This window comes from Balaenoptera physalus (genome assembly GCF_965194825.1).
Source record: "Balaenoptera physalus genome assembly, chromosome: 16".
NCBI lineage: Eukaryota > Metazoa > Chordata > Mammalia > Artiodactyla > Balaenopteridae > Balaenoptera > Balaenoptera physalus.
In genome coordinates this window covers 23,825,664-23,851,177 of record NC_138898.1, presented here as the reverse complement: position 1 = coordinate 23,851,177, position 25,514 = coordinate 23,825,664, and the positions used below count along the sequence as shown (strand labels likewise).

The 25,514-nt window shown below is 43.0% G+C and overlaps 1 pseudogene across 1 annotated transcript in view; it reads right to left on the bottom strand.

The window, feature by feature from the left end:
• Nucleotides 1–25,514, bottom strand: part of LOC309646107 (fer-1-like protein 4) — a 41,536-nt pseudogene that overhangs the window by 5,425 nt on the left and 10,597 nt on the right. Inside the window, exons 20-35 of the transcript XR_014268635.1 lie at nucleotides 21,887–21,980; nucleotides 21,696–21,812; nucleotides 12,075–12,227; nucleotides 10,950–11,085; nucleotides 10,671–10,795; nucleotides 10,311–10,445; nucleotides 10,014–10,186; nucleotides 9,449–9,565; nucleotides 9,193–9,354; nucleotides 6,814–7,008; nucleotides 6,612–6,670; nucleotides 6,392–6,523; nucleotides 5,376–5,418; nucleotides 5,183–5,283; nucleotides 4,970–5,107; nucleotides 4,701–4,865 (exon numbers count right to left, since the gene is read on the bottom strand). The product of XR_014268635.1 is annotated as a fer-1-like protein 4 (transcript). The remainder of the gene's footprint in view (nucleotides 1–4,700; nucleotides 4,866–4,969; nucleotides 5,108–5,182; nucleotides 5,284–5,375; nucleotides 5,419–6,391; nucleotides 6,524–6,611; nucleotides 6,671–6,813; nucleotides 7,009–9,192; nucleotides 9,355–9,448; nucleotides 9,566–10,013; nucleotides 10,187–10,310; nucleotides 10,446–10,670; nucleotides 10,796–10,949; nucleotides 11,086–12,074; nucleotides 12,228–21,695; nucleotides 21,813–21,886; nucleotides 21,981–25,514) is intronic.

The window sequence follows — 25,514 nt, the reverse complement described above, 5'->3', positions numbered from 1 at the left end:
ATGTCCATCGACAGATGAATGGATAAAGAAGATGTGGTACATATATATAATGGAATAATACTCAGCCATAAAAAAGAATGAAATAATCCTATTTGCAGCAACATGGATGGACCTAGAGATTATCATACTAAGTGAAATAAGTCAGAAAGAGAAAGACAAATACCATATGATATCACTTATATGTGGCATCTAAAATATGACACAGATGAACTTATTTACAAAACAGACCCACAGACATAGAGAACAGACTTGTGGTTGCCAAGGGGGAGGGGGGTTGGGGGAGGGATGGATTGGGAGTTGGGGATTAGCAGATGCAAACTATTATATATAGAATGGATACACAACAAGGTCCTACTTTATAGCACAGTGAACTATATTCAATATCCTGTGATAAACTATAATGGAAAAGAATATGAAAAAGAATATATATATGTATAACTGAGTCACTTTGAAATACAGCAGAAATTAACACAACATTGTAAATCAACTACACTTCAGTAAATTTTTAAAAAAATTTTTTAAAAGATGTTTTTAGAATTTTATCCAGCATTTTTAGCTTTTGGTGAGTGATGCAAGCTTTAATCGTCGGGGTGTGCCCTTCCCCCTTGAGACACAGATTCTGCTGAGCCTGAACTCCGCTGAGTGCTGCCCTCTCCCCTTTCCCTCATGCATATGACTCCACCTGCACAGCTCTTGGAAGATCTTCCAGCCTTCCTGGTGGTTTGCAGGTTTAATGCTCTGATTTCACCATAATTGGAAGCTGGATTTTTTGTTAGTTGTTCTCTTTGTTTTGGGGTGATTTTCAGGAAGAGGAAGGGGAAGCGCCCCACTGGTGCCACTTTCCACAAACTGGGAATCATTGAACTTGCTTACTTCATCCAAATTTCTGTTGGGAGATGTATCCTTGTGGATACATGTTACTGTAGTTTGTTCAATTTAACTGTAGTATCTGTTATATGACCGATACACACACACTCTCTCTCTCCTACTTCAGAACACTTTAGGTTATTTCTAAATTTTTTATTATTACAAATAACACTAGAATGAGCTATTCTTATCTGTTTCCTTATACACACATATGAGAATTTCTCTAAGATTATATCTAGAAGTATAATTACTGGTTATGAGAATCTTCCATTTAACTAAATATTGCCAAATTGTTCTCTAAAGTTGTTACAGCAATTTATATTCTGTGGCAGGCAGAATAATCTGCCCCCACAAGATGTCTAAGTACCCCTGAACCTATGAATATGTTACTTTACATGGTAAAAGGGACTTTCCAGATGTGATTAAATTAAGGATCACAAGGGACTTCCCTTGTGGCGCAGTGGTTGAGAATCCACCTGCTGATGCAGGGGACATGGGTTTGATCCCTACTCTGGGAAGATCCCACATGCCATGGAGCAACTAAGCCCATGCACCACAACTACTGAGCCTGTGCTCTAGAGCCCACGAGCCACAACTACTGAGCCCATGTGCCACAACTACTGAAGCCTGCGCGCCTAGAGCCTGTGCTCTGCAGCAAGAGAAGCCACCGCAATAAGAAGCCCGCGCACCGCAACAAAGAGTAGCCCCCGCTCGCGGCAACTAGAGAAAGCCCGTGCACAGCAACGAAGACCCAATGCAGCCAAAAATTAATTAATTAATTAATTAAAAAAAATTAAGGATCACAAGATGAAGGAAGTAGCCCAGATTATCCAGGTGAGTCCAATATAATCACAAATGTTTTTATAAGTGAAAGAGGCAGACAGGAGAGTCAGAGAGAGTGATTTGAAGGTGCTGCTGCCTTTGAAGATGGAGGAAGAGGCCGTGAGCCAAGATACACAGGCCACCTCTAGAAGGTCAAAAAGACAAAGAAATGATAACTCTTCACAAGAGCCTGTGGAAGGAATGCAGCCCTGCCAACACCTTGACTTCAGCCCAGTAAGACCTATTTTGGACTTCTGCCCTTTAGAACTGTAAGATAATAGATTTATGTTCTTTAGGTCACCAAGTTTGTGGTAACTGGTCACAGCAGCAATAGAGAACATCTTCCCACCAGCACCGCTGCCCCAGCCCCTGTCTAATCTTGCCAATCAAAGGGAGGGAAATTGGTTTCTCATGGTTTCAATTATTTGCCTGACAGATTACAATTAAGGTGTAGGGTTTTTTTATATGTTTATTGGCCACTGGAGTTTCTTCTTCAGTCAACTGCCTTGTCATATTTTTTCTCAATTTTTCTTTTTGTTTTGTCTGCTTCTTACAGATTTGTGGGAGTTACTTATACATACTGCAGACACTAGCCCTTTACTGATTATGCAGAGAGTAAACACCTGAGCCCAGTCTGTGTCCAGTCCATCATTTAATTTAAAGTGTTTATGGATGCTCAGAAGTTTAGTCTGAAGGTAGTTACATGTATCATTTTGTTCCTAATTTAGGAAAACTTACCCCCACACAAGATCATAAAGATATTTTAATATTTCCTTGTGGTTTTCCTTTTCATAATCAAATATTTGATTTAGCTGGATTTTTTGGTGGATGCTGTAAGTTAGAGTTTCATTTTATTTTTTTTTCCACATAGATAATCCATTTTCATGGGACAACTTATAGAACAGTCCCATTTCCCCCCAAAATGATCTGCAGTGCCAACTCTGGTATAAGTTTCTATCTATGTCTGTTTTTTTTTTTTCTTTTGGCCGTGCCAGGTGGCTCGCGGGATCTTAGTTCCCCGACCAGGAATCGAACCCGGGCCCCCAGCAGTGGAAGCACGGAATCCAAACCACTGGACCACCAGGGAATTTCCATCTGTGTCTGTTTTTTTAAGTTCTACCCTGTTCCACTGGCCTAATCATCTATTCCCATGCCAAAACCACACTGTCTTAATTACCATAGCTATAATAATTCTTGTCTTCCTACATTGTTCTTCAAAATTGTCTTGACTATTCTTGGTGCTTCGTTCTTCCATAGAAATTTTTGAATTAGCTTGTTAATTACAGGGTAGCAACCCTTAGCCTTGTGCCTGGCTTATAGTGGACACTATACTGCTTGAATCCCATTCTTCCTTCCTTTCCACCCCTTAACTGTCCACACTTTTTAGGTAAACCATTCCCTTTAGTTTCTAGTTTATCCTTCCGGTATTTCTGGGGCACAAAGGAACAAACGTGTATTTTCTTGGATCTTCTTCCTTCTTACATGGAGAGTAGCACACTGTAGGTATTCTTTTGTACTCTGATTTTTTTCAGTTTATACCGTGTCCTGGAAATCACTTCGTACCAGTTGACAGAGATCTTCTTCATTTTATTTTACAGCTGCATAGTCCTCTGTTGTACGGACATAGCATAGTTTATTCAACCCTTCTGCTATGTATGGGCATTTAATAAGATTTGATTTTTAATGGTCTTCCATCTTTAGAAATTTTATTTTATTATTTTCAAAACTGCCCAATTTTTATAGCCTTTTGTTCTCTGTGTGTGAAATCATTTTAAACTGTTTTAAACTGTGAAGTAATTTTAAGCTGTTTTATATTTCTAATATTTGAAAATTATAACATCCAAAGCCCTTAGAGATCTAATTGTCTTTTGTGTTGTGTCTTTCTGACAAATTTTCCTGAGATTGTTTTCTTATATATTTTATAATTTGGGATTGTGAACCCAAATTTGGTTATCTAAATCTAGGGAAGTCTGTGAAGCCTGATTTGGGACTACTTTAAGCCAATCTCTCAACTTTGAGTTTTGTGGACTAAGCAGATAATAAAAATTCAAGTCTTAAATCAATGTGAGGGCAAAACTCTAATAGTAAATCCTCAGGGAAGACATTTTTTCTATTTCCCCCAATTGGAACAGAGGCTGAGATAGACCATTTACCTTACAGGCTTCTTTCCCAGTGGGTGGGCTTCCTCTTGCCCACCTTTCACTGAGAGTAGAGCCCTTCCTGGGTGCTGCTTCATGCAAGGGTCTTGGTTGTGTCTCCCACCTTGTATAGGCTATTAGATATTAGAACCTAAGGCTTGGGGTCCAGGTATGGACAAATCCTCTCAAGAGAATCTGACTTCAGGGCTTGTTCAGGGATTCCTGCTGTTTCCTCATTTTGGCCCATTGGGAATTCCCTGTCTTATGAGCTTAGCATTTGTTTAAAAGATTGTTTATCTAGCATTTCTAGATCTATTATATCAAGAATTTATTTCAGACCATCTGGTCTGCAATGTTGCTAGAAGTAGAAGGTCCAGATGATGTCTACTATCTAATGTATGCACTAGGATGCTTACATTATGGTAGAAGAGTGCCACAGAATGTTTCTTTAAATTACATCTTAGTCAGAATGCCTATATTTAAACTAGATAAAAGTACAGCATCTGCTCTGTGCCGGGAGTGAAGGGGTAGCAACCCACTCATTCCCCTCACTCCCTGAGATGCCTTTAAGGAAACTTCAGGGCCCTGTTGAGTGCTGTATGAAAACTGCAGCAATGGGAGGACCGGTACAAAGGTATTTGATGACAGGCCATCACAAAGCTTTACAGAGTTGTGCTCTTCCTGGAATTATACTCCCCATTCTACGAGACTAGAACTACGAATAAGGAATTAGGGGATCTAAGCTCTAAATTCAGGTTCTGCCGTGAGCAAGATGTGTAACCCTGTGAAGTCTCTTAAGTTTGTGCCTAAGATTTCCCATCTGCAAAATGAAAAAGCTGGACTCTGATCCCTTCAGTCTGTAGGTTTTGTGTACATTACCTTTGCCAGAGTTAGAGGCATGCCAGGCCAATGGATGCTCACCTTTACAACATATACTCTGACTAGGAGCTTGATGGGCTGATTCTATTGGATCCCCCTGGAGATCTGGGGCTCAGAGAAGGACACTGCCTCTGATTCAGGGTAAATGAGGTAGGAGCCCTGGGTGGGATGGGGTTATGGAGCAGAAAAAACACTGGTAAGACAGTCTTCTTCCTGCATCCCCACTTGTGCTCCCTGGTCCCCCATTCCTTCCCCAAACATACCTTGAACTTGCCCACAAGGTTTCCAGACCCTTCTTCCTCTCCATCTCCATCCTGACCCCCTTGCCCTCAATACAGGGGAAACACATTCAGCCAGTCTTCAAAGTGGTTAAACTCTTCTTCCAGGGAGCTGTTGTAAACCTGAAAGGCGAGGGCCTCCATGATAGCTCAATGTCCAGAATCCGAGCAGAATCCCCTCTTCCAGCACCCAGTTACCTTCAGAGTGGCAATGGCTTTTTTCTGGGACACAGAGCCTTTGACTTCAGCCTCACCCTGGTCTTGGGCTTCCCCATCCACAGAAAGGAGGTTGCCCCCATCTGGGAACAGCAGAAATGCCCCGTTAGAAATACTGGTGTTGGGGGGAGGGAGGGAGACAGAAAGAGGAAAAACAAGAAAGCCAATCTCTTACCTGAATCCCCAGCATCATCCATTTCATCCTGAGCAAAGTTGGTCTGAAATCAAAGCACAGGTCAAAGATTCTTCCCTACCCTTTACCTCCTTCATCTACCTCTTTTCCAGGATAGGGAGTTGGAAAACTTTAGCTCAAGTTCCAGCTGGGTAAGCCACTTGCATTTTCAAAGCCTTAGTTTATCACATAGCCCTGATATGTAACCACCAGGTACATGTGGCTATTGAGCACTTGAAATGCATCTGGTCCAAACTGAGATGTGCTGGAAATATAAACTACACACCAGATTTTAAAGACTAGTATAAAATAAGACTATAAAATATCTCATTATTGAGCTTCCCTGGTGGCACAGTGGTTAAGAATCCACCTGCCAATGCAGGGGACACGGGTTCGATTCCTGGTCTGGGAAGACCCCACCTGCCGTGGAGCAACTAAGCCCGTATGCCACAACTACTGAGCCTGCGCACCTAGAGCCTGTGCTGCGCGACAAGAGAGGCCACCGCAATGAGAAGCCCTCGTACCGCAACAAAGAGTAGCCCCCGCTCACCGCAACTAGAGAAAGCCCGCGCGCAGCAACGAAGACCCAATACAGCCATAAATAAATAAATAAATAAACAAATAAATAAATAAAATAAATCTATTAATTAAAAAAAATCTCACTATTAATTGTTTATGATGGTTACTTCTTGAAATGATACTGTAGATATACTAGGTTAAATAAAATATATTATTAAAATCATTTTCATCTGTTTCCTTTTACTTTTTTTTAATGTGGCTACTACAAAAGTTAAAATTACATATGTGGCTCACACGATATTTCTGTTGGACAACACAGCTCTAGATAATGGAGTTAATAATCCCCAGCTTCTCAAATTGTTGTGAAGATGAGAAAAGATGGCTGTAACAAAGAGTTCTGAAAAACTGTAGAGCTCCATGTTTGATGAGATCCTTCTTCTTACCATTTATCCTCCTCTGTCTCCAGCCCCTCAACCCCCAGAACCCTGCTCTGCTCCCACCTGCCCCTGGAGCTCCTGCAGCAGTGCATAGTACTTGGACCACCAGTCGAGCTCTTCAGGATCTGGGATGTCCTCCTCCAGCTCTGGGCCTTGATTCAGGAGGCCTCCCAGAGGGAGCTTCTCCAGAGGAGCCTGAGGGAGCAAGAACTCAGCGCCTCTAACCTAGCACCACCCCAAGCCCCACCAGTCCCTTCTCTACCCATCCCCCATACTCCATCACCTTTAGGAGCCGCCTGGGTATCCCCACTTCAGCCAAGAAGGGATCCCGGGACCTCCGTTCTGAGAGGGGATAAAAGACACCAGGAGAAGGTCAGGTAAGTAGAAGTCAGACTCAAGGCTCCACTGGAGGGTCCCCTGGAGCCATCTCAGCCAGGAACCAGATGGACTTCTGTCTGGTGGCCCCTAAGGGGAAAGCCCCTTACCTTGAGGTGCCTTGGGCACCAGGTCCCCTGTCTCCTCCTCTCCTTCCTCCTCAGGGGGAGCCTCCTGACCCCGGAGTGTGAATCTCAGCATATGGGGGACAATGTGGGAACCCACGAGCACTGTGCGGCCAAAGGCCCGGCGCTCAATCACCAGGATGCTGAGGGGGGCTGCAGGTAAGGCTGCTCTGGCAAGTCCTGGGGGTAGGGAGAGAGGACCTGTGTCTCTGCAGACTTCGGGGGGAGGAGAGGCAGCAGCAGAGATAGATGAGAAAACAGTGTAGCTAAATATGCATTCAAAGCCCACAGCCTCACTGAGTCATCTCTGGTGAGTCATTGCCTTCTGAACCCAATTCCCAGCTAAAAAGGGGACACAATCCTGGACTGGAAAGACTATTGTATCAAATGACATAACAGTACAAAAGTACTTTGGAGCCTACAAAGCGCCATCAGAAATATGAGGTTGTTGTTGTTATTATCATTATGTAAAGGACCAATGCTCAGTTTGCTAATATAGATTTAGAACCATAAAACTATGTATGCCCTTTAATCCAGAAATTCTATATCTATCAATGGATCCTAAGCGGGAGGCGGGGACAACAGTTATAATACTGTATTGTTGGCTTTATTTTACATATATGTGACAGTTACAGCACAAAAGGGGGGAGGAATGAATGGAGTTATAATGGAGAAAAGTATTTCTATTTTACTGGAACTAAATTAGTATTAATCTGAAATAGATTGTGAAAAATCAGTATGCATACTGTAATCCCTAGAGCAACTACTAAGTAAATATCAACTAAGGAATTAAAGCAGTATACTAACAAATATCTATGTAATACAAAAGAACGCAGTAAAGGAAGAACGAAAAATATGAGACTTATAGAAAACAAATAGCAAAGTGGCAAATGTAAATCCAACCATATCAATAATAACATCAAATGTGACTGTATTAAACAGTTCAAAGACAGAGATTGTCAACTGGATTAAAAAAAAAGATGCAACTACATGCTGTTTAAGAGATGCTCTTTCGTGAGATACATATAGGTTGAAAGTAAAAGGATGGGGAAACATATGCCATGCAAATACTAACCATAGGGAACTGGAGTAGCTATATTATCAGACAAATACTCTTTAAGACAAAAAAGAGAGACAAACTAGAGACATACAAGGACATTTTATAATGATAAACAGATCGATTCATAGGAAGCTATAACAATTATAAATATATATGCACCTAACAACAAAAACTGAAAATACAAGTAAAAAAAGACAAAAAAATAAAGGGAGAAACAAACAATTCAACAAAAGTTGGAAACTTCAATACCATAGTCTCAATAATGGATAGAACAACTAGACATAAAATTCCCAAGGAGGCTTTTTTTAGGAAGGCTTGAATAATACTATCAAACCAACTTGACCTGATTGGTATCTGATATAGAACACTCCACCCAACAACAGAAGCATTTACATTCTTTTCAGGTGCACAGTGGAGAGAGAGGTGTTTTCCTCAACTTGCACTATGAAATGGGAAATGAGAGGGACACCCACTAGAAGTTCAGTGAGCAAAGTGCTTTCAGTTTCATCATCTTCGAGCACAATGAAGTTTTCAAACTGAAAACTGCTGCATGTGAAACAGTCATGAAATAGTGTTGGGTTTTTGTTATTGCTGTTGCTGTGCTCCCCCTTGCAGTCGGGAACCACTGTGCTTTGTCCCAGTCACCCCCTTGCCCCGGCACAGCACTCTTCAGTTTACAAAGCCCTTTCACCAAGATCCTTTCTCTCATTGGCTCCTTATAGCACCTTTTCGTCCCTTTTTCAAACAAACAAACAAACAGAAAAACTAAAGCTCAAATCAGACAAGTGATTTGACAAGCTCCTGAGTGACATTGCCAGAATTTGACTCCAAAGCCCATACTAGAGTACAGTAATTAAAAATTAAACAAAGAATGTATTTGTCTTCATAGCCCCTGGTGTCTCAGATTCCTTTGGACTAACACTTCATGACTTTTGGCTAATCCACTCAATCAATACAGCCAATAGAGCACCACCAGTTCATGAATTAATCCAGGGATCAGCCAATTATTGCCTGTAAACCAAATCTGGCCTGCTGCCAGTTTTTGTAAATAAAGTTTTATTGGAACTGCCATACTCATTCATTTCCTTGTCGCCTATGGATGTTTACATGCTACGATGGCAGAGTTGAGTAATTGCAACTGAGACTGTATGGCCCACAAAGCCTAAAATATTTACTATTTGGCCCTTTATAGAAAGTTTGGTGACCCCTGGGTTAATGTAATATAACCAGCCAGGAATTCACCATCCCACTGCCCTCTTTCATTTCTCAGCCCAGCACTTCTGGCCCCCAGCCCATGTCCTCACCACTGTCAGATGCCTGACAAGCTCAGTGAAATTGGGGTTCTCACAGTAACTGGTCAGGACCTCGGACTCCACTCGCCGACCAGCTACCTCCAGCACAACCTGGGGCTGCTCCACCTCAAACAGACGCACATGGCCAAGGCCCCTCAGACCCCAGAACAGTACCTGGGGTTGGGAAGTGGGAGATTCAGGGCCCTGTACCTGATTGAAGGACACCCAGGTGTGGGGAAGGGAGGAGGATGAGAATGCCTGGTGCTACCTCAACATGGAACTCCCTAAGCACCGGGCACACGTGCGGTGGCAGGGATAGGCATCTGGAGAGGGGCTCAACCAGGGCGGTCAGGTCCTGGGGCTCCACATCATTGGGCACTGAGGGCTGCAGGGAGCAAGAGATCAGAGGTCAAAGAGGAATCAGGCCAAAGGAGGGAAAGCCTGGGTTTGGGGAAAAGAAATGGAGGACTGCTGGTGAAATATAAATCCAGAGGAACCTGGCAAGGCTGGATTGATGGGAGGGGGGTGTCTCAGAAAACAGCCATGTGCAGGAAGGAGGATGGGTGTCTGAGGCATGAGGATCACCCCGGGCTTGGGTTCTCTGGGGTTGGAGGCCTGGCAAGGTGAACCTAGGGTAGATCTACTTCAAGTGTTACCTGGAGTCAGGAGGTCCAGTGAGGTGGCCCTAGGACAGACCTGCAGCCTGCATTCTCTGGGGGTAAGGGAATTGGAGGGGTAACCCTGGGACATGCCCACATCCCTGGAGCTGGATGACCTAAACAAATAGCAGAAGCGATCCACGGTGTGTGCCAGCTAGACCACAGCACTCTGACCTCAAGTTGGCTACTGTAGTCCAGTTCAATGAGTTCAAAGGTGGTGATGAGCTCCCCGGCTGCCCGGGGCCCCTTCCTCAGGGGGAAGAACTGCAACTCAGGACGCTGGTAAGGGTCCTCCATCAGCTTTACCCTTGGGGCGGCCAGCGTCCTGCCGGGAACACAGAGGGGCCCTCCGGGGAGCAGGGCAGTGAAGACCAAAGTAGAAGAGGCTCAGGAACCGGGGGAGGGCACATCAAGACAAGAAGAGGGGGTCCTTGGGGGTGGGAACCCAGGTGGAGCCCAGGCCACACTCACAAACTTATTGTGGTCAAAGACATTGACAATCACTAGTGGGGGCTCCTCCTGCAGGTGCTCCCTCTCCCCGTCCACGATTAACTGATCAAACACCACGAGTTCATCCTACAGGGGGCTCAGCGTCTGCTCCAGGACCTTGAGGGCCATGCAGGGAAGGAGGCAACAGCAGTTGTCAGAAGAACTCCTCACCCCTAAGACCCTCTGGTTCTACGCCACCCCCTAAATCAGGGCAGTCTGATCCAATATCCCGTCCTGAAAATCCAAGGCAGGAAGAGAGACTTAGGGCCTTGGAGAAAGCTCAGCCTCCACCCTGCCTTGTCTCCCAGTGCCCCTCCACCAACATCCCAGCCCAGACCTCGCCCGTGTGGTCTGGCACTGGGTAGAGATGAGGACTCGAGCAAAGAGGTCCGAGAGCCCACTGTCACCTGCTGTCAGCACACCTTGGGCCTGGTACAAGTGAGCCCGGAGCTGGAAGTAGCTGAAGTCTGGGGTGGAGAGAAGGAAGGGGCCATATTAGCTCAGGGACCACTGGAGTCCCTGACCCCAGACCCCTCCAATCCGAACCCCCAGCTGAGCATCTAGCCCCACACCTCGGGCAAATGGAGAACTGGGTCCGCCTGCCCCACGCCCCACACTCACCATCCTGGTCCAGGCTGAGGGGCAGCCCAGCTGAGGGCTCAGGCAGCAGGTCCGGGGGGAGCTCTGAGGTGCAGGCCTTCACTTACTGGCCCAGCTCCAGCCCCAGGAAGAGCTCCAACTTGGCTGCCCCAGGTGCCTGCTGCGGGGAGGAAGCATGTTAGGGCCCACCTCTTATTACCCCAGCTAGGCCAACCATCTTGCTCCTCCAAGGCAGGCCCCTACTCTCTGCATCACCAGATCCCTAATCCAAAGAGTACTCCTTGTACCCCACTCTCTTCATGCCCTCCATCCGATGCCCCATCACCCTTAAACTCCCTCCCATTCCCTATCCCTCCTGCCCCAACACTGCCACGTACTATAGCCCAGACCCCAGACCCCAAAACTATGCTCTGAGCTTGCTCTCCGCTACCCGACCCTCCCCGATCTGTCCCCTCATCCCCAGCACATTTAGATTCCCTGTCCCTTACCCCTGTGGTCACAGCTTCTCACCACTAGGGACCCCTGCTGGTGTCTCTCCCAGGGACACCTCATTTACAAATCTTTTGCCTCCAAATCAGCTGCACTTACAAGGAACTAATTAATCACACTCCCATTTTCATAACCCTGCTCATCTGTCAGAGCCTAGTCAGCAAAAGGGCCAGTTCAGGCCCAGAGGTGACAATATTTGGGGTTTATCTCATGTCAAAGCTCATCTGGGTAAAGGCACAATCTCCTTTTGGCACTTTGGATAATTAAAAAGAGTTTGGTACACTTTAAAAAATAATAATTTTAAAACAATTTTAAAAGTTAAAAATTTTTTTAATTAAAACATTTTTTTAATTGAAAAAAATTAAAATTTAAAATCTTTTTGACCAGAAACTTAATTTAAGAAAACAGTTTGGAGGGAATTCTCTGGCAGTCCAGTGGTTAGGACTCCGCACTTTCACTGCTGAGGGCACGAGTTCAATCCCTGGTCAGGGAACTAAGATCCCGCATGCAGCATGGCGTGGCCAAAAATTATAAACAAATAAATAAATAGTCTGGGGATCCCTGTTGTGCACCACATGGCTCCACCCCAATGTCTGTGCTGCCCTATGAGCCTCAGCCCATTCTAGTCCCAGCACCCTCGCCCCCGGGACCCCTCACTGTGAGCAGCAGACTCTGGATCTTCCCACAGTCCCGGCCCCGTTCCTCCTCCACCACAGAGAACAGCACATCCTGGGTGGGGATCCGGGCCCAGGCCACATGGCGCCGCCCACTGAGCATCCAGACCAGCACATCCAGGAGGGATTGCTGGGGCTGCAGGCAGAGAACTGGGTTACGGAGGTGAATCTGGAGTTGAGATCACCTGCTCCCATAGCTGCCACTGGATGGAAGGACCAAACATCCATCTCCAGCCCTGACCTCCCCCTCAACCCCAGATCCATCTGGCCACCTGCCTCCTGGACATCTCTCCCCTGTGGATGCCCCACAGGCCACATCAGACTCAAAGTCCAACCTGACTTTTATTTTCTGGTCTCTCTCTTTTTTTTAAATTGTGTTAAAATACACATAACGTAAAATTTACCATCTCAACCACTGTTAAGTGTACAGTTCAGTATGACATTCACATTGTTGTGCAACCATCACTACCGCCCACTCCAGAACTTTCTTCACAGCAAAACTGACACTCTGTATCCGTTAAACACAAAGAGACCAAAAAGCCCAACTGCCACTTTTGAAGAGCCTGGAGCAAAAGCAGGGGGGTCAGGAGCAAAAGCAGGGTACTGCGCATGCCCCCTGCACACCACACCATCTAAGGGGTGGGCAAAACACCTAAGCCACTCCTCCGGCCCGCACCCCTGGACACACCCCTACCCTCACCCCATATAAGGAACAAGCTCGCCCCCATTCGGGGAGTGAGCCAGCAAGGGAAACTGTTATTTGTTCTCACTGCCCCCTGCTGCAGCAGGGGCCCCAATAAAGCCTTGCCTGAAAAAAAAAAAAAATGAAAAAAGAAAAAAAGAAAATGAAAAAAAAAACCCACTAACTTTCCATTTCCCTCTCCCAGCCCTGACAATCACCACCCTACTTTCTCTCTGTGAATCTGACTACTCTGGGTACCTCATATGAGTGGAATCATTTGTCCTTTTGTGACTGGCTTTTTTTCACTTAGCGTAAGGTCTTCAGGGTTCACCATGTTGGAGCCTGTGTCAGCCTGATTTCCTTACTTTTCCCTCCTTCTCAACCTGATCTCTCCCCAGTGATCCCCACTGTGTGCCCATTCACATCAGCTAAGTACCTGAGCTGGTGTCAGCCTTCTCCTCCAACATCTAATCACCAAGTCCTGCCAATGTCCCCCTTCCTCACTCTATTAGATCAAGACAGTCCACTCTTGTCCAGACAACTGAGACAGTCTTCCTGTCTTCAGTCTTCCCTTCCAACTCATTCTCTCATGAATGGCTGGCTTGCTGCCATCCTCTGGTCTCAGTTTAAATGCTGTCTCTGCAGAGAAGTCTTCTCTGGCCACCTTATGTAAGCTGGTTCTCCCCTGACCCCTTAGCTTCTATAATATCTTCTTTAGCAATACCTACAGATCATCATTATTTTTCTCATGCATTTGAGATGCATAGTGTATCTCCCTTGCCAGAACATAAGCCCCAAAAGGGCAAGAAACATGACAGGCTATTTATCTCTTGTAAAAATAAAATACAGTGTGTGTGTGTGAAAAAAAAAAAAAAAAAGAAAGAAACATGAGAGGGGTGGATCCCCAGGGTCTCATACAGAGCCTGGCATAAAATAGGACTTCAAATATCATTGAGTAAGCAAACAAAGAGTAGCTAGAACTGATCACTCCAAAGCTGACCCTCTCCTTCCCCTACTTAAAATCATCATGCCGGACTTCCCTGGTGGCCCAATGGTTGAGAATCCGCCTGCCAATGCAGGGGACAAGGGTTCAAGCCCTGGTCCGGGAAGATCCCACATGCTGTGGAGTAACAAAGCCCGTGCACCACAACTACTGAGCCTGCGCACCTAGAACCTGTGCTCCGCAACAAGAGAAGCCACTGCAGTGAGAAGCCAACTCAATGAGAAGCCCATGCACCGCAATGAAGAGTAGCCCCCGCTTGCCACAACTAGAGAAAGCCCACGCGCAGCAATGAAGACCCAATGAAGCAAAAAATAAATAAATTAAATAAATAAATGTATTAAAAAATAATAATAATAAATAAAATAAAATAAAATAAAATCATCATGCCTTGTAAATCAATGAAGTTACACCATACACAAAAATAAACTCAAAATGGCTTAAAGACTTAAATATAAGACAGGACACCATAAAACTCCTAGAAGAGAACATAGGCAAAACATTCTCTGACATAAATTGTACCAATGTTTTCTTAGGTCAGTCTCCCAAGGAAATAGAAATAAAAGCAAAAATAAACAAATGGGACCTAATCACACTTACTTACAAGCTTTTGTACGGCAAAGGAAACCATAAACAAAATGAAAAGACAACCAACAGACTGGGAGAAAATATTTGCAAATGATGCGACCAACAAGGGCTTACTTTCCAAAATATATAAACAGACCATACAACTCAACAACAAAAAACAACAAACAACCCAATGGGCAGAAGACCTAAATAGACATTTCTCCAAAAAAGACATACAGATGGCCAACAGGCACATGAAAAAATGCTCAAACATCGCTATTATTAGAGAAATGCAAATCAAAATTACAATGAGGTACCACCTCACACCAGTCAGAATGGCCATCATTAAAAAAATCTACAAATAACAGATGCTGGAGAGGGTGTGGAGAAAAGAGAACCCTCCTATGCTGTTGGTGGGAATGTAAATTGGTGAAGCCACTATGGAGAACAGTATGGAGGTTCCTCAAAAACTAAAAATAGAGTTGCCATATGATCCAGCAATTCCACTCCTGGGCATATATCCTGACAAAACTCTAATTCAAAAGGATACATGTACCCCAATGTTCACAGCAGCACTATTCACAATAGCCAAGACATGGAAGCAACCTAAACGTCCATCAACACATGAATGGATAAAGAAGATGTTATATACATATACAATGGAATACTACTCAGCCATAAAAAAGAATGAAATAATGCCATTTTTAGCAACACGGATGGACTTAGAGATTATCATACTAAGTGAAGTAAGTCAGAAAGAGAAAGACAAATACCATATGATATCACCTTTACGTGGAATCTAAAATACTGCACAAATAAACTTATTTATGAAACATAAACAGACTCACAGACATAGAGAACAGACTTGTGGTTGCCAAGGGGATGGGGGGGTAGGGGAGAGATGGATTGGGAGTTGGGGATTAGCAGATACAAACTATTATATATAGAATGGATACACAACAAGGTCCTACTGTATAGCATGGGGAACTATATTCAGTATCCTGTGATAAACCATAATGGAAAAGAATATGAAAAAGAATATATATATGCACACATCTGAATATATGTATATATATATCTTAATCCCTTTGCTGTACAGCAGAAATTAACACAACATTGTAAATCAATTATACTTCAATAAAATAAATATTTTTTAAAATTATCAAAAAAAAATCATCATGCCTGACTTCCATCTCCAGTAATATCATGAGCTAGGAATTAAGACCTACCTCTCACTAAAACCAACTAAAATGACTTGACAAAATATTTTTAAATATTTATTAAAGGCAGTGGTGAGATAATAAGAATGAAGAATTATCATACCAAGCCCTGAATGAAGATAGGAATCCAGAGAAGTTAACAGAGCATTTCAGCAACTTTTGCCACAAGGGCATTTGCCAAACCTGGCAACCCTGAGCTTTTCATGACCTGGCAGTGAGTAAAAACAATATAAAGAGCTCAGATACCATTCAGAACAGGAGTCTCATAGGAGATATCTCCCCTCCCTAAAAACTAGAACCCCAGAGAATCACGCCTTCAGGATAAAGATAAACCATAACTGAACCTGCCCCACTCTCTCACATCCAGTGATCAACAAAGAGAGTTGTCTGGGTGAGTGTAGTGGAAGTTGGAAATTGTCCCTGAAAAGAATAACCACAAGCCAATTTTTTTCACTGTGCCTGGGTGTTGCTAAACATCAAATTTCAGTTTAAGGTGATCAAGGGCAGAAGCAAAGTCATATGTCTTCTGGAAGAATGTACCTTTATTCCAGGACTCAAAGAAGTCCCACAAATAAGTTTTTGAGGAAACTACAATGAATAGCTCACAGTTTAAAGCAACTAAGCACAGAAGGAAACAACCATGAGGAAGTATCAGCAGAAACAGAGAGTGAAAACAAACCCCCCCAAACTGACTATTGTAATCATCTGACATTATAAAAACAGCTCCGCTTACTATTCTTAAATGAAACAAAAGACAAACCTGATAAATACTTACTGGGAATAATAAACGGTGAAAAATAACACAGTGGATTTGAAAAAAATAGAATTTACAGAAATAAAAAGTGCAGGGATATATATATGTAAAACTGAATCACTTTGCTGTGTAGCAGAAGTTAACGCAACATTGCAAATCAACAATACTTCAATTAAAAATATATTAATTAAAAAAAAATGTGCAGGGACTTCCATGGTGGTGCAGTGGTTAAGAATCCGCCTGCCAATGCAGGGAACAGGGGTTCGAGCCCTGGTCCAGGAAGATCCCACATGCTGCAGAGCAACTAAGCCCGTGCACCACAGCTACTGAGCCTGCGCTCTAGATCCCGCGAGCCACAACTACTGAGCCTGCGTGCCACAACTACTGAAGCCCGCATGCCTAGAGTCCGTGCTCATCAATAAGAGAAGCCGCCACAATGAGAAGTCTGCACACCGCAGTGAAGTGTAGCACCTGCTCACCACAACTGGAGAAAGCCCATGTGCAGCAACGAAGACCCAACGCAGTCAAAAATAATTAATTAATTAATTTTTAAAAAAGAAAAACAAAACAAAGCAAAAAAAAGGTGCAATGATTGAAATGAAAAATTCAACAGAGGAACTTATACAGCCTCCTGATTTTCAATTAAAAAGCCAAAGCAACTCAACAGGAAAAAGAAATCTTTTCAACATATGGTGCTAGACTATCTCAATGTCCATATTTTAAAAATAGAATTTTGACCCATATGTTACACCACATGCAAAGACTAACTTGAGAACAGTCAGAGACCCAGATGTAAAATCTAAAACCATAAAACTTTTAGGGGACTATCTTTATTCTCCTAAATGCATAGGAGAATATCTTTGTGGCTTGGAGGTAGTAAAATTTTCTTACACAGGTAACAGAAAACAATAAACGTAAAAGAAAAATTAGTTAAAGTAGACTTCATCAAAACTCTCTGGAGATATTTTTTATTTTAGTCTCTACTGTTCTTTTATACAAAACTCCAGACACATAATGAAAAATTATAAGAATAGGAAAAGCAAAAAATGTGACCCATGGTCAAGACAGGAATAATCAATAGAAGTAGACCCACAGATAACCGAAATGTTGGAATTATTAGACAGCAATATTAAAATAACTGTGATAAAAAATCTAAAGGATCTAGTGGGAAAAGTACAGAGTTTAAAATGGATAATTTCAACAAACATAAGAAAACTGGAGCCAGATGGAAATAATTGAATTAAAAAATGTGATTGGAGGCTGCAATATACCACTTTCAATAGTGGATAGAACACCTGTACAGAAGATCATTAAGGAACCAGAGGACTTGAACAACATTATAAACCAACTAGACCTAACAGAGATATATAAACACTGCATCCAACAACAGCAGAATACACATTCTTCTCAAATGCACATAGAACATTCTCCAGGATAGACCATATAGGTCACAGAACAAGTATAATACATAAGATTGAAATCATACAAAGTATCTTTTTTTGACCAAAGTGGAATGAAACTACAGATCAATAATAGAAAGAAAACTAGGAAGTTCACAAATGTGTGGAAATTAAACAACACACTCTTAAACACTGCATCAAAGAAGAAATCACAAAGGAAATTAGAAAATACTTATAGATGAATGAAAATGAAAATGTAACATAGCAAAACTTATGATATGCAGCAAAGATAGGGCTCAGAGGAAAATTTATAGCTATAAATGCCTACATAAGAAGAAGAAAGAGGATCTTCCCTGGTAGCACACTGGTTAAGAATCCGCCTGCCAATGCAGGGGACAGGGGTTCGATCCCTAGCCCAGGAAGATCCCACATGTCGCAGAGCAACAAAGCCCATGCGCCACAACTACTGAGCCTGCGCTCTAGAGCCCATGCCCTGCAACAAGAGAAGCCACGACAAAGAGAAGCCCGCCTACTGCAACAAAGAGTAGCCCCCGCTTGCCTCAACTAGAGAAAGCCCATGCGCAGCAACAAAGACCCAACACAGCCAAAAATAAAAACAAATAAATAAATAAATTTATTAAAAAAAAGATCTCAAGTCAATAACCAAACTATATACCCTGAGGAATTAGAAAAAGAAGAGAAAACTAAACTCAAAGCTAGCAGAAGGAAGTAAATAAAGATTAGAGTGGAGAAAAATAAACTAGAGAATAGAAAAACAAAAGAATCAATGAAACCAGAAGTTGGTTCTTTGGAAAAATCAACAAAATTGATGAGCCTTTAGCTAGACTGACAAAGAATAAAAAAGACAAGATATAAGTACCTAAAATCAGAAATAAACATGAGGGGCTTCCCTGGTGGCGCAGTGGTTAAGAATCTGCCTGCCAACGCAGGGTACACTGGTTCGAGCCCTGATCCGGGAAGATCCCACATGCCACAGAGCAACTAAGCCCGTGTGCCACAACTACTGAGCCTGTGTTCTAGAGCCCACGAGCCACAACTACTGAGCCCGTGTGCCACAGCTACTGAAACCCACACACCTAGACCCCGTGCTCAGCAACAAGAGAAGCCACCACAATGAGAAGCCTGCACACCACAATGAAGAGTAGCCCCGCTTGCAGCAACTAAAAAGAAAGCCCGCGAGCAGCAAGGAAGACCCAACACAGCCCAAAAAAAATTAGTTAATTTTTTTAAAAAAAGAAATGAACATGAGAACATTCCTAGAAACATACAATGTATCTAAACTGACTCAAGGAGAAATAGAAATCTCAACAGACAAAACAAGTAAAAAGATTGAATTAGTAATCAAAAACCTCCCAACAAAGAAAAGCTCAGGACCAAATGGCTTCACTGATGAATTCTACCAAACTTTTAAAGAATTAACACCAATACTTCTCAAGTTCTTCCCAAAAACAGAAAAGGAAGGAACGCTTCCTATTTCATTCTGTGAGGCCAGCGTTACCCTGATATGAAAAACACACAAAGACACCATAAGAAAAGGAAATTACAGAATAGTATCCTTTATGAATATAGATATATTCCTTAGGAATAAGTTCTGAACAAAATATTGGTAAACTGAATCCAACAGCATGTAAAAAGGATTATATACCATGACCAAGTGGGATTTATCTCAGGAATGCTAGAGTGGTTCAACTGAAGAAAATCAATCAATGTAATTTACCACAATAATAGAACAAAGGGAAAAAACACAGATGAGTATCTCAACTAATGCAGAAAAGGCATCTGACAAAATTCAACATCCTTTCATGATAAAAGAAAAAACCATACTCACTCAGAAAACTAAGAACAGAAGTTAACGTCCTCAACCTGATAAAAGGCATTTATGAAAAACCCACAGCCAACATCATACTTAATAGTGAAAGAATGAAAGCTTTTCCTCCAAGATTAAGAACAAAACAAAATGGAAAATTACAATTTTGGAAAAACTGTATCTCTTGTATCAGCCATTGTAAGCTTGACAGCTTCCCAACACTTAAAGATTTTTCTAATGAGATTGGTGATGATATTAATGAAGGTGATTTCTTAATACTTTATAATGAAATGCATGAACATTTGGAAAGTATGCATAATTCAGGGAATCAAATTTCCAAATGACCTATGTATGATGATTCAAAGTCATTCAAGGATAATAGATCCATTCAAAGGGCAAGACAGACCAATGGTTTTTAATATAACAGAGTATAAAAATTCTTTGCCAGATATTTGCAAAAAATGTAAAGCAATGCCATTGTTCTCACTACATTTTTTGTTTTGGAGAATATACTTATTTTTCTAAAAATATATTTATGTTTCCCTACATAAATATACAAAAAAACATGCAATAGGTTTACTATTGTTATTTTAAATGAATTAATAAATAATTTTTTATTTCTCAGGTTTAAAATTTTTTAAGTTTTAATTTATATAATAGGAAATATCAGTAGATACATCTATATAAACAAAAGCTCATTTGGGTCCCCAGTAATTACTAAGGCTGTAAAGGAGTCCTGAGACCAAAAAAGTTTGAGAATCACTGCCCTAGAGAAACTCTTCCACTTACACCCAGGACATGTATAAAAATAGTCTTGGAAACATTGTTTCTAATCACCATCCATTGGAATCAACACACATATCCATCAGTAGTGGGATGGATAAGTGAATTATAGTATAGTCATATGGTGGAATATTATACAGCAATGAAAATGGACAAATTACAGCTACATACAACAAACATAATATTAAGTTAAAAAAAAAGCAAAATAATATAAACAGTATTATACAAAGTTTGAAAAATAGCGAAACTAACCTATATTATTTCAGAAGGCATATTTAAATCAGAAAATGTTTTTAAATGTCAGCTGAGAATAGAAGGTTTTCATTCCAAATAAATAAAGTAATTTTGGGACCTCCCTGGTGGAGAAGTGGTTAAGAATCCTCCTGCCAATGCAGGGGACACGGGTTCAATCCCTGGTCCAGGAAGATCTCACATGCTGTGGAGCAACTAAACCCGTGTGCCACAACTACTGAGCCTGCCCTCTGGAGCCCACGAGCCACAACTACTGAGCCCGCGTGCCTAGAGCCCGTGCTCCGCAACAAGAGAAGCCACCGCAGTAAGAAGCCCGCACACCGCAACGAAGACCCAATGCAGCCAAAAATAAACAAATTAATTAATTTTTTTTTTAATTTAAAAAAAAATAACTTTGCACTAAAATTCACTTTAATAAGGTCTCTATTCTGTATCTCCTTCCACTACTCTGCCTTCCAGCTGCGCCTTTGCACGTGCTCTCCATTCTTTCATACTTGCCAAACACCAACTTGCCCTTCGAGATCTGAGACCAATATCCAAACTCCTCACTGTTTGACCCTGAGGACATATTGGCCCCAGCAGTCAAAACCTTCTGTGCCTTTGGGAATGACTGAGCTTCAGAGTGGGGCAGAACTGGCTTTGAATTCTAGCTCTGCCACTTAACCAGCTATGACATGGTGGATCAGTCACTTTCCCTCTCTAAGCCTCAGTTTCTGTACCTGTCAAATGGGGTAACATCTTCCCAAGGTTGTTGAGTCACACTAGGTAACACATGCAGATGCTTAGCAAAGGAAGCTTTCTGTAAATGTGAACTTCCTTTACCCTTCCCATGTGTTGTGTTCAGAGCTTCAGACCAGGAAAATCATGCCAAGGAAATGTACTCTCAAACCTTCTTCCAAAGAGATCTTACATGTTCCCTGTATCCCTGCTGGGCCCTAGAATGTACATCGTCACCCTTAGCTGCTCCAAATGGAGCTTAGTCCTATGCTCAGAGCAACAGGTCCCATGGCCTGGTATCAATCCACAGGACAAATGTTAGGTCACCTCTGCCCAAAGATCTCTGGTAGGCTTAGGAGAAAGGGTATTCAGGGTGGGGAAATGGGTGGGCGAGGCATTACCTCCTGGGCTAGGAAGCGCAGTTTCACCAGGAGCTTCTTGGCCAGTGCCACCTTCTCTTGCACGTTGCCCTGTCTCAGGCCCCGAAGGAGCCGCAGTCCTTGCTTTGCCAACAGGTTCTGAAAGGGCAGGAAGAGAACATGAGTGGAGGGTCCCTGCTGGGTGCCCCTGATCCCCCTTCTCCAGACTGTGCCAGGCTATACACCAGCTATTTCCCTCGGCATCTGCATCGATCCAGAGCATTGGGCCGAGTCATTGTCCTGTGCTCAGCACCGTGGCAAAACTGTCTGCAAGAGCAGGAGCGGGCGTGGCAGGTGGGAGTCAAAGGAGGGAACACTGACCCTTAGGGGCCACCTCCCTCAGAGCAGGCCTCCCATGCCCAGCCTCTGTCACAGCTCCTCTCAGTCTTGTTCTCAAGGAGGCATCCTTCCTCAGCCAAGGATGGATTCTATATTTGAACCACTCCCCAACTCATCAAGGCCAGCCTCACTTTGGAGACCCAGAATGTACTAGGATTTAACTATTCACTGCCCTGGCTACTCAAAGTGTGGCCCAGGCCCAACAGCATTGGTATTACCTACTTAGAAACGCAGAATCTCAGCCCCACCCCAGACCTGCTGCGTCAGAAATCTGCATTTTTATACCCTGGAGGATTCAAATGCATGTTAAAGGCTCACATGGGCTGTACTTGACAGTTCCAACATTGACCAAAGATAGTTCAAACATTACATGCTCAAACCAAGTGCGCGAGTTCCAATGACTGCCCCAGGCCCCCACCCTGAAAGCGACCCCTGCTTCACTTCAAAACTTCCAAGTCATCCTTCACTGCTCTTTCTTTCACTCACATTCCACATCGATCCCATCAGCCTATCATTTAGGCTCTACTTTCAAAATATATTCGAAATCTGACCACTTTCCCCCTTTTCCAGGACCACCCTAGTCCAAGCCACCATCACTTCTCACCAGGATTATTGCAACACCCTCCTAGCTGCTCTCACCACGTCCACTCTTACCCTCTCTCCTACAGAATGTTCTCAATATAGCATCCAGAATGAGCTTTTCAATGCTTTCCAGACCATTTCACTCCTCTCCAGAAATTTCTCAACTCAGAGTTAAAAATAAAATTCCTTTTTTAAAAAAATTTATTTTATTTTTGGCTGCGTTGAGTCTTCATTGCTGCACGCGGGCTTTCTGTAGTTGCGGGGAGTGGGGGCTACTCTTTGTTGCGGTGCGTGGGCTTCTTTTTGTGGTGGCTTCCCTTGTTGCAGAGCACGGGCTCTACGTGCGCGGGCTTTAGTAGTTGTGGCTCACAGGCTGTAGAGCACAGGCTTAGTAGTTGTAGCTCACGGGCTTACTTGCTCCGCGGCATGTGGGATCTTCCCGGACCAGGGCTTGAACCCGTGTCCCCTGCATTGGCAAGCGGATTCTTAACCACTGTGCCACCAGGGAACCCCCAGAATAAAATTCTTTAAATGGCCTAGAAGGCCCTACATGCTCTGTTTCTCTTTATCTCCCTGTCTTCACCAAATATTACTCTCTCCTCACACACAGCCCTACAGTCACACTGGCCTTTTTGCTGCTCCCTGAATATGCCAAGCCCATTACTACCTCAGCGCCTTTGTATTAGCTGCTCCCTCTGCTGGAATGTCAGGGCCCTAGATCTTTCCATGGCTCACTCTCCCCTTCTTCATTCAGGTCTTTGCTCAAATGTTATCTCTTCACAGATCTCCCCAGGTCATTCCCTCTAAACAGTCCCTGCTACTTTCTCCACCCTCATACTCTGCTTTACCCATCTCTCCAAACAGAAAGTAAGGCATGAGGCTTCCCTGGTGGCGCAGTGGTTAAGAATCCGCCTGCCAATGCAGGGGACACGGGTTCGAGTCCTAGTCTAGGAAGATCCCACATGCCGCAGAGCAACTAAGCCCATGTGCTACAACTGCTGAGCATGCACTCAAGAGCCCGTGAGCCACAACTACTGAGCCCACGAGCCTAGAGCCTGTGCTCCACAATAAGAAGGCCGCACACTGCAACAAAGAGTAGCCCCCACTCGCCGCAACTAGAGAAAGTCTGCGCACAGCAACGAAGACCCAATGCAGCCAAAAATAAAAATAAATACACTTATTTCAAAAAATACGTTAAAAAAAAAAAAAAGTAAGGCATGGCGGGGACTTCATTTTGATTACCACTGTAACCTCAGGGCCTGGCACCTAATAGATCCTCAAAGAATATTTGCCAGGTAAAGTAAAATGATTTTTGAAACATGATATTTTGGTCCCTTTTTGACCCCTAATGATGTCTTAACTTTTTATTATGGAAATTTTCAAAAACATATAAAATAAGTGACTCCAAGGATTTTTCACCTAATACTGCTCCCAGAGCTTATCTTTTTAACTTACTAATGCTCTTTGCTCCAAGACTTCTATTGGCAGAAATAATCTGACATAAAATAACACAAAATAAAACTGACAAGAGTCAAAACTGTACCTATTTAAATGTCAATTATACCTCAATTTAAAAAAAACAAAACTGCACTTATTGGAACTTCCCTTGTAGTCAGTGGTTAAGACTCTGCACTCCCAATACAGAGGGCCCGGGTTTGATCCCTGGTCAGGGAACTAGATCCCTCATGCTGCAACTAAAGATCCCGCATGCCACAACTAAGACCCAGCTCAGCCAGATACCTAAATAAGTAAATAAATAAAAAATAAAAACTGCACTTATTAACATTTGCTATTGATTAAAAATTGACAGAAGAAAAAAATCTTCTTGACAAGATTTAGATCCACAAAATTGGATTCAGGGAAATTAGATCCGGTAGAAATAATAGCACCCCCCACACACACACACACCCACACACAGATCACACTGGATAAAGCTACAAGAAGAGAAATACAGGGAATTCCCTGGTGATCCAGTGGTTAAGACTCTGCGCTTCCACTGCAGGGGGCACGGGTTCAATCCCTGGTTGGGGAGCTAAGATCCCGCATGCCATGCAACCAAAAGAGAAAAAAAAAAATTTAATACATAAATAATAATTCTGTTTTTTAAAAAAATGAAATATGATTTGGACAAATCTTTCATTGAAATTTCCCTGCCAAAGAATAATTTTAGTAATAAAATAATTTCAGTAAAGTGAAAATGGAAAGAGTTTAATTGCACCTGATAGAAAATCAAGCAAGGAATTAAATTGGATTAAAGTTGGTTGCTCTTTTGGAGACATAGAGAATGTAGACAGAGAAGAGAGCCTTACAGTGAAGCCCTAAGACATACCCATATGAACCTCTGGAACATTCAGAGGTAAAGAAGATAGAGAGCGAGCAAAAAAGATGAGAAGGAATGGCCAGGGAAGCCGAAGGAAAACGAGCGGTATGGAAATCAACACCGGATTCTTTCAAGAAGGAGGGTGGGGTCAACTGTGTCCACTGATGCTGAAAGGTTGAGTAAGATGAGGACAGAAAAGTGACCAACAACCAAGTCCTTGGCTGAGTCCTCCTCCTCGACCCTCCCTCTAAATGCTGGAGCTTGCCAGGTCCTTAGATTTGTTTGTTTGGGGGTTTTTTGGCCTCACCGTGCAGCATGTGGACCAGGGATCGAATCCAGGCCCCCTGCCTTGGAAGTGCAGAATCTTAACCATTGGACCACCAAGGAAGGAAGTCCAGATTTTTCCTTCTTTTTTTTTTTTTTGTTCCCTAGGTGATCTTATCCAATCCCATCTACATATTAACACCCCCCAATTTTACATTTCTAACCCTGAACTCTCTCCAGAGCTCAACTCCTATAGCTAACAGCCTGGCAGACGTATCCATTTAGAAGACTAACAG